Source organism: Setaria italica, chromosome I (assembly GCF_000263155.2).
Source record: "Setaria italica strain Yugu1 chromosome I, Setaria_italica_v2.0, whole genome shotgun sequence".
Classification (NCBI taxonomy): domain Eukaryota; kingdom Viridiplantae; phylum Streptophyta; class Magnoliopsida; order Poales; family Poaceae; genus Setaria; species Setaria italica.
Window position 1 is genome coordinate 11,161,247 of NC_028450.1, and position 10,098 is coordinate 11,171,344.

General features: G+C 41.3%; 1 non-coding gene across 1 annotated transcript; it reads left to right on the plus strand.

The window, feature by feature from the left end:
- The first annotated feature begins 9,331 nt into the window (after nt 1-9,331).
- Nucleotides 9,332-9,403, plus strand: TRNAQ-UUG. Its single transcript has one exon. It is a non-coding gene; the product is annotated as a tRNA-Gln (tRNA).
- The last annotated feature ends 695 nt before the right edge of the window (nt 9,404-10,098 follow it).

Consider the following 10,098-nt stretch of genomic DNA (forward strand, 5'->3'; position numbering starts at 1 on the left):
CGGTGCTCCATGGTGCGACCGCGCCCTCTTCCCTCGCGGGCTTAGGTGTCGGGCTCCTCCTCTCCAGCCTCTATTGCACCGCCGGCCGTGACTCCACCGCTGGGCCTCTACGTCGCTAACTATGGCCAATGGCTGTTCTTGGCCATGATGGTGGTGGCCATGGAGGTGGCCGCAGACGCTATATTTTCTAGGAGCCATTGTTGGCTCGTCCTCCTGGAATTTACTTCTCTAATCGCGTCATTGACTTGCCTACCGGTGATCGAAGCTAAGGATCAATGCCAAACATAGTAATATTCTTTCCTTCTTGTAATTGTTTTTTTGGGTGCTACACATGAATAATTCCTAAATATACTTACATACAATGTAGTGTATCGAACCTATTAGATGGCTCAAAGATGTTGTCGAAGCTCTAGGTGGTACTTCTCCTTTAGTCCAATCCGAGGTTGTTGGTGCAAGAAATTTTATGAGAGTAAACATCTCTTTTCAAGTACATGTTTGAGGAGGATAGGCTAACTCGATGCAACCAGGACAAGCCATCCCAATGGTATCAATTATCGCATAGGGTAAAGAAGCACCAATTAGGAGCATTTTTGAAAAGTCCACCGTGGAGGCCTGTCTACAACTGCTTAAGGATCATGGGTACTTTGTGCTAGACTTCTCATATTTTTGAATAAAGGCGCTTGAGGAGGGAGAAAGCAATGTGACTATGACTACTGAGAGGCTTTGTCAGCTCAATTTACATGACATGGTATGGAACATATTTAATCATTCTTTTATGAGTTATGTTACATTTTTTTAACTTTCATCACGTTTATTTTAGGATGTCTTTGGTCAAACCATTGCAGCAAAGAGCTTTCATGCGATTCTGGCTCAACCTTGGATGTATTGAGTTATAGTTACACCGATGGAAATCCGATAAGCACAAGAGATTTCAAGCTCCAGGCTCATCTCATTTTCTACAGGGCATATGAGTTTACCTCTCTGTTGTTCAAGATTTATGGAAGTGCATGCGACCGTTAATGTGAAGCGATAGAGAGTGCACTAATTCATTCTCTAGTTCATATTGATGAAGTTCTAGGCCTTAGGATTGGAGACTTAAACTATGTTGCATACCTAAGAAAGCTTAACGGAATATGAAATATGTAGCATGGATGTACCCCTACCCTTTTCCTATGGATTTGAACTTGTTCTCTCTAAGACCTTAACTATTGATGTAGGATCTATGCCTATGTGCGCAACCTATGAATGTGGTGCTGGTAAGCAGTGGATCTAACAACAATTGACGAAGGGGGAAAATCCGTAGCTCTATTTTTGAACTGACCGGATGTACTACTAAATTAAAGCCTTCTTACTAACAAAAGAAAACCGTAGCAACTAGACCTAGATCGAAAAGAGAAAACCGCATCACAATGGGATCAAGATTGAAGATAAAACCGCATCATAATTTTTACTACTACTACTACCACCACCACTTCTTCTTCTTCTTCACGGTTTCTTGGTCAATGGTGTGTCTGGAGCCTTGATGCAGCTGCCCAAGGATGAGATACCCATGGAAGATGGCGGACCTCCTTGGCCGCCGCCCATGAATGAGGCTATCCCTCCATTGCCACCGCCCGTGGAACAACTCGTACCTCCATTGCGCCACCCGTGGAAGATGGTGGACCTCCATTGCCGCCGCCCATGGAAGATGGCGGACCTCCATTGTCGCCACCTGTGGAAGATGGCGGACCTACATGGCCGCCGACTGACGAGAATGATGGCGGTCCCTTCCTACCTCCTAGGGCCCTGTGCTTGATGACGGTGGTGCCTCGGCGAATGGTGGTGCTTCCACGCCCCTAACCACAACCACCTCTAGCTGACTTGCGGATGGTGCAAAGTCGGAGAGGTACCTGATCAGCGATTTCCATTTGTTCCACATACTCCGAATCATCAGAGGATTTGTCCGCTATTGCTCTAGGAGACAATGAATCGCTCGGCTCTAGATCCGTCAGCCTTGGAGATTTCTCCTCTTCATCAGAGGATGTGCCATACGCCATCGCTCTAGGAGACTATGGCTCCATGGGGAGAGGAAGAGGTGTGCTATCAGACTGGGTTTTTTTGGTCGTTGCAGGAATGAAGAAGTAGCTTACTCGACAAGGGAAGAGAATGGGGTAATACTGTAGAAATATAAACACAGATGAGGTTGTCCCTCCGTTTCCCCACAAAGAAATGTAAAATCATAAAGCGGTCCTCCAATCTCTCCATGAATGCCACGTCATCGTGCTATTTCCAATAAATTAATTTCATTTCATGGTTTACAATATACATCAATGGCCCTTTCGTATTTCCAATACATTAATTTCATTTCGTGATAATATTTATATTATGAAACTAACTGGTCCACACAATGCAAAGTTTCATTAGTTTTTATTTCCAAGGAGCATTTAAAGAAGCGATAAATGTACCCATGAGTAGCTAAATATCATCATTATATAGGAAATTCCGGTCTGGTAAATAGTAGTTAAACAAGACGATCCGGTGTACACGAACAGACATATATAGTTGTCACTCTGGAAGGTCCTTTCTGCAAAAAAAATACACCGATTCGCTAACCGCTTCCACTCCCTTATCATTTGTCTTTCTTGGAACTACAACCTCTACCTCGTCCATAACTTCCCCCTTCTCTATTTATTACGAGTCCTATATTGTTCTCCCTCTACATTCTTTTTTGGTTGTCCAGTCAATCTCTCCTCAATCATGGTTCCTTCCTTGGTAAATCTTATGCCAGATCTTGTTGTGAGCATCGCCAATAAGATCAGTGATGCAAGAGATTTCATTAGGTTTAAAGCATACCGTAAGAGTTGGAACTACGCTCATTTAGGTGAGGCACGCCTGTTTGACCCTTGAATTCTAAAATCCAAAGATATCGGTGAATCTGGAGCAATGACATTCACATCTGTCACGGATTATTATCTTTTTGAGGTCACCTTTCCAGCATTAGCTGGGGCATCATCTTCCAGCACCTCCTCAAGCTGTTGGACTCCAGTTATCATGGGTTCTTGACTTGTGCAAGTCTTCTCTACTCCAAGGTCGAGACCGATTGTTCTTTGTTGTTCGAGAGGAGAGGATGCATAGCACTGGGTCCTAGGACATCAATGAGATAGATGCTGATATTTGGCAACCTATTCCCTGGGAGACAACTCCAAAGTTCTAGTCATCCTGTTTGGACCTGACAAGTGCATTGTTGTACAAGAGCATGCCATTTGTGGCTTGCCTAACCTGAAGGGAAATCACATTTACTTCTTAGGAACTTATCGGCATGATGAAGAGGAGCAATACTGGATCTACCAGCAGGGACTAAGAAATGTGGCAGGCGTCAACAATGATCCTGCGATCCACATTACATAGGTTCCTGAGAACTGGATTTGGTCACGAGGAACATGGTTGTTGCCTAGCTATGAGTAGAGCAAGTGATCTTTCATTTTGTAACAGCCGTGCCATCCATTGTATTTTCAGACCATGCATTTCTATATATAGTACCAATATATATATATATATATTATTAGTGTTCCTCAATCATGGAGCGCATCTTAATCCTGAATGGTAAATATGCTGGATTCAAATTGAAAGTAGATTAAACCAAAGCGGCATAATCAGATGGCATGTCATAGCCATTCATCACTAAAAAGTTCATAATCATCATTCTTACTTATCATAATTTGCCAGATAGTACCATCAGCTACTAAAATCAAAGCGCGATCCCACCTCTCAACCATCTACCTCAGCAATAACAACAAACATCACAGGAGCAATAAGCAGCAAACATCACATCATCAACAGGTTTCATAAGATGGCATGTCATAGCTCTTTATCATTACAAAGTTCATAATCATCATTAATAGCTATCATAATTTGCCAGATAGTATCATCAGCTACCAAAATACAAGGATGATCACACCTCTAAACCGTCTACCTAGCACTAACACCAAACATCACATTATGCCTCACCATCATCCCTGAATGACCTTCTATATGAGGCTTGCAGTAGCGATTGCTTGACCTTCTTCACCACATTAGTGGCCTAATCCAGGTGTCCCTTCACTTTCTGTAGCTCAGCAGCAGTTGCTTCAAGCTCCTTGTTAGCCTTTGCGCATTCTTCCTTCCACATCCTTGCATTGTTTTCAGCTTTCATATTCTTGTTATCATTTCCTATTTTTAGGTGAGACATCACTGCATCGTGTCTAATTCTGTTTGACATGTTCATCAGCTCATTGGTTGTATCCCCAAAGTATCCTCGCTTCATCATGTGAATCTCATAGATTTTGTCATCGGCCTCCTTCTTAGCAATTCTCCATGCTTCTTCCCACGATCTTGCTACATCTTCAGCTTTTTTCTTCCTCTTCATCAGCTTCACCAGAACACATTTAGTCCTAGCATCCCATTCAGGATCAACCCATCTAAACGATGCGCATTTTATCCCTTTATTCTGCAAACACTAATTACATTCATACAATTCGTCATTTGTAACACTAACATCAAAAGTAGAAGTAAGGTTTATTAGAATTGAAACAAGTTATCATTTACCTCGCAGTAGCATGCATACTGGCGCCTAGGGTTGTCAAATGTCCAATCATACCTCACATAGAAAGGCAACCTGTGCTTGCACTTGTTTTCACTCCAAGCACCCGTGGAAGCTAATAAAATACATGAACCTATCAAATTATAAACTACTCTCTCCATTTCAAATTATCAAATATATGATTTTTGCTATGCACCTATGGGAGTTGATTCTCTGAGAGAAGTGATTTTGTAGTTGAAAGTGATTCTCTTTGATTCTCTAGCATAAACTCTTAAAATCAGGATGGAGAATCACTTCATAAACTATAGCCTATCAACTTCTAACAGCAATCGGAATGCAAATCTAAGGGTACAACAAAATTGAAATCTAGTATCTTCAACCCAGATCCCCAAATCTAGAAATCCCCTTCCCTAGACGATAGGAGAAAGTAGCAGCACAAAACAGGGGACTGACCTCACCGGAGCTCCTCCTCATCCTCCCTTCACCGCTAGGCCTGCTAGCATTCGCCATCCCACCACGAACGGTTGCAGATCTGCACACTGATGCTAGCTCTAGTCTTTGCCACAACCAATAGGAGCGTGGTGCTGGTGAGTCTCTTGTAGTAGTGTATGCCGTGTCGAGAAATGAGAAATATATCCCATACTTAGGTCTGCAACTAGCACGTGGACCCACTTATTAGAACCAAAATATATAAAATGTGTCCTTTCAAAAAAAACATACATAGTTCATATTTTAGTGGTAGTGCTATCTCAGCACTTTCAAGAGGTCAAAGGTTCGAGCCTTGCTATCAACACTATTTCACTATTTCCTTTTTATTTTTCTTTCCTTTTTTCATTTCAGACTAACATAATTTACCAAAACTTCTGCCACCAACTCACCTAAAACTTACATGTGGGATCTAGTTGCGGTAAAGACTTTCCATTCGATCGGTAACAAGTTCAACCCACGGGAGGAGCACGTTTTCCTTTTTATTTTATCACCCTATTTATCAGCTTAAACTTACATGTGGGACCCTAGTTGATTTATGACGTTTTCGCGGACCTTATATTGTCACAAAATCACCATTTAATAGCGAGTGACGATTTCTTTTTTGCTACAGTGGCACATTTTATGACGTTCCGTAACTTTATCACTAAATTTGCTCAGATGTAAAATTTTATGATATTTTCAGCTAGAAATATCATAAATCTATGATGAGAATAAATGTGTGATAAAATTTTCGTCATAGATCACATTCTTGTAGTGTATATAACCAATATGTTTGTATAGAATGGACACCTCTTTTAAACCATGCTATAAATATATTATTTTAGCTTAGCTTAAACTAACATTTTGTTGATGTTAATTACTTTCAAATGTTTTATTTTATTATTGTTATATATGCTTTTAATTATTTATTTTAATAATGTACGTATTTTTATATAATTTTATTTTATTTATTAATAATTATTATTAAAATATTTTATATAATTATTTTTCATGAGTAATATTTATTGATACGTTGTCATATTTGATCCGTACTTATATATTTTATATTGAATTCTTTATTCTAAAATGACGATAGAGTGAATTGATATTTGTTAATTGCCATTGCTCAAATTATCCGAATTTGTGCTACCCGTTTCTGATCCGTATTCATAGAAATAGGTTTTAGATAGTTTCCCTATGTGCTTTATTCTTTATTCTTTGTGGATACAGATGTAACGTCGTGTGTGCTATACTTTTTGAGAAAATTCCCTATTTGATACTAGTAAAATGACTACTTCCTTTCTTAGCCCTCCTTGAACTTGCTTATTTGGATACTAGTAAAATGACTACTTCCTTTCTTAACCCTTAGCCCTTGAACTTGCTTATTTGGCACTAGGTCCAAGTTTCATTCCTAATATGACATTGCCATATTTTTTTTACATTAGTAGAGAATTAGCCTTTAGTCCCGGTTGGTAGGGTACAAATCTCCCGAAAATCCATCCGGGATAAACCAATCGGGACAAAAGGGGTGTCCCGGGTCACTCAGCCGGGACAAAAGACCCCCTTTATCCCAAGTCACAAGTCACGCGATTTTTCACGCGAAATATGCGCGTGCGCACTGCGTGGGATTCGAACCCACAACCTCCAGCTTCGCACGTAGCTTCCTTACCATCCCACCTACACACCACATCTGACTAGATAGGGGATGCTATCCTTTTGTATTAACTCGTGGGGGACCCTTTTATCCCGGTTGGAAACACCAACCGGGATAAAAGACCCCCTTTTATCCCGGTTGCAAACCGGGATAAAAGGGTTCGGGGTATTTAGTCCTTTTTCAATCACCTCGTTGGAACCCTTTTATCCCGGTTTGAAACACCAACCGGGATAAAAGGGGGGGTCTTTTATCCCGGTTGGTGTTTCAAACCGGGATAAAAGGCCTCTCAGGCTCTTTTTTTCCCACTAGCCTTTGCAACCGGGATAAAAGGTCCTGGTTGGTGAGCTCCCCACCAGTGACCGAGCTTTAGTCCCGGTTGGTGAGCTTTTTATCCTGGGCCAACTTTAAACCGGAACAAAAGAGGGCGCATCGAAAGCCAATTCTCCGTGGCAACGGTGTTAAGTGACACGTAAAAAGATAATTTTGCCCTTGAGTTGGAATGTAACCGTATGTCACTGAATATTTTGCAAAATGAAAGTATACGAGGTCTAATGACTAAAGCATGAGTATTGCGAACGGTTCAGCGACTTAATGAGCAAGGTAATCCTGATTAACCTATACTAATAGCACACAACAGCAGAATACTCTTCGGTCTTCCCTTGGAATTAATTCTGGTCACATGTCAGACCTACACTACTCATACAAATCAACACTGCAAATTACAGCAGCTCAATTACGTATAGAGAATCAGACATCAACAGATTCAATTATGCAAGTTTACGCCAAACAATGGCTTGCACGCACGCTTGAGGATCAGAAGAGTTCAGAACTGGCAGCAGCACAGAGCTACAGGCTGTTCGTCAGCGACGGCAACGGGACGTCCATCGGGTTTCTCCACGATCAGGTTCTGCACCTCTGAGCAGTACCCCGCAGCAGCCGCCGCCCGTCCACCCATCTTCGTTATGCGTGCATCCCATCGTGCCCCGCCACAGGTGCCGCCATGGCGCCATCAGCGCACCTGACGCCCGCGCGCTCCATGGGGAAGTCGATCTCGCCCGCCGCCCGCCGTCACCTAACCCGTCCGCGTCACAGCACGGGCCTGGCCTCCCCCGCGAGCAGGGGTGGACCTAGGGTAGAATTTAAGAGGGGGCGCACCTTAAGAACTGCTAGATCAATGGAGCTTGAGTATGGTGAAAAATTAGTTTTTACCTTGGCGTCCAAATTCTGAGTGAGGGCCTGTGCCCTCTCAGAAAAAATTGTACTGCTGCTGCTTGTTGATTGGCTGTACAGCCGTAGCCAAACAGCTGCAACAAGCAGAAATGAGCAGGCTTAATGTGGGTTCACCCCTGCCGGTGAGGTGTGGCTATCCTCGCCCTCAAGTCTCGATACCTCACGCGCAGCCGCTATTAGCTGATTGAATTTGGATAGGTGGTTGAGGGTACTTTGGTACATTGAATCAAGTCAACAGGTGATTCAATAGGGAACTTCACGGAAGAACTTAGCAGAATTTGTGGTAGTGTCAAATTAAGAATGAAAGTTAAATTCAGTATCAAATAAAGAAGTTTAAACTTTCCAAGGCCAAGAAAGGAAGCAGTCATTTTATCGATTTCAAATAAGGTAATCCTGGGTCATTAGATAAGAATCCAAAGATAAAGAGGGAAACAAAGAATATCACTACTGTATAAACAAAAAGTTTGAGAGTAAGCATTACATAATCTCCAAGATTTTTTTGTTAAGGAATAGATTACCCATTTTTCCTTACTACACAGATCCACTAGGATGGGTTTTGTTTATTTTGACACCTAAAAATGCAAAAATCAATTCTTAAAAAAAATTGCAAGAATTGCTTTATAATAAGCACTCTTATCAATATCAAAAATTAGTTTAGGTATTGTGTGGGTACCTAAAGGTACCTGCTCAACGTAGGCGCAGGGGGTAGAAAGGCGGATCCCAATTTATTGCTGCAGCTATACATTCAATGTAGAAGAATTTAAATTTTAGAATCGAAGGTTCATAATATAAGACTTCTCGGCTCTTATCCATTTCCATTTTTTTAAATTTTTTTGGAATGAATACATCATTCAATTCAATTTGGCAGACGGAATAGTAAAGATTTCATCGAAAACTTACAGCGGCTTGCCAAACAAACGCTAATAGAAAAAAGAGTACAGGTATGACAGGCATAACATCCACGATTGGGTTGAAAATGGCATAAGCTTCGGGTAATTTGGCGAAGAAAAAGCTAGTCGGACAAAGAACAGAATTAAAACAGATACAGGTTAAACTAAGTATATTAGGCATAACAAGCATTTCGTTCTTGTAGAGTAGATAATTGGATTTTGATTGAGTTATTTTTCTAAGGGAAAAAAGCAAAAGAAAAGGTGGATTCCAAATCCTTTTTTCTTCGGACTTTCCCAAACACAAAATACCTCCTTGTATTCGCATTCTCAAATGAGAATGGAAGAAATTCGACTTTCATATAATATCTTAATAGAATTCCATGTAATGATCAATGCATTTTTTGGATTCTATATTATCCGCATGTCTAGAATCCTAGCAAGAAAATATCCCTCATTTTTTAGGTAATTGAAGTGGGATTGACGAATAATATATTAAAACACTAGTGTTTATTAGTGTTGCATAAAACGAAATGGGGCGTGGCCAAGTGGTAAGGCAGCGGGTTTTGGTCCCGTTACTCGGAGGTTCGAATCCTTCCGTCCCATTTTTTAATATGATATTGTCGGAGATGTCTCTCCTACCTCCGAAGGCGTCGATCCCAAGGTCTCTAGTGAAGGATACTCCTTGTAGCCCTGATCCAACTGTTGTACCAGGAGTCTCATCCTAAGCATTCCGGAAGAGCTGACCAAGAAGAGGAACCTTAGGAAGAACTACGGACTTGTTGCGCTGAGATGTTAACCTTGTTCAGGACATGTGTGGGACCACACATGAGGATCTGCTGAAGCTAAATATATAGATGATAATTTACCGTAAATGTTGTAAAGGACAGCTTTACCCTGGTCAACCTCTGATCAACATCTTGTATTCAAGGGGTAAGATCGTTTTTTTACTAGGATTCACCCTAAGCTTATAAATACCACCGTGTAACCCTCCACGAGGAAAGGACTTGAATACTCACATTCGCAAAAGGTGAGCCCCTGACATACCTCACTTGGACGCGACGTAGGGTGCCTCGTGGCTCTAAACCAGAATAAATCTCATGTCAAGACAGTTCCCGGACGCAAGCCCGGTAAAACGGCCAACTCTCCCTTCGTTCTACCACAACAGATAGAGAATTGGATAGGGAAATATACTAAAAATTGGATTTTGACATCTATTTTTGCATCCTTATCAAAATCAAACGTGAATATGGATATCACATTAACGATTTGTGGATACGGATAATTTGAATGTTCTGACA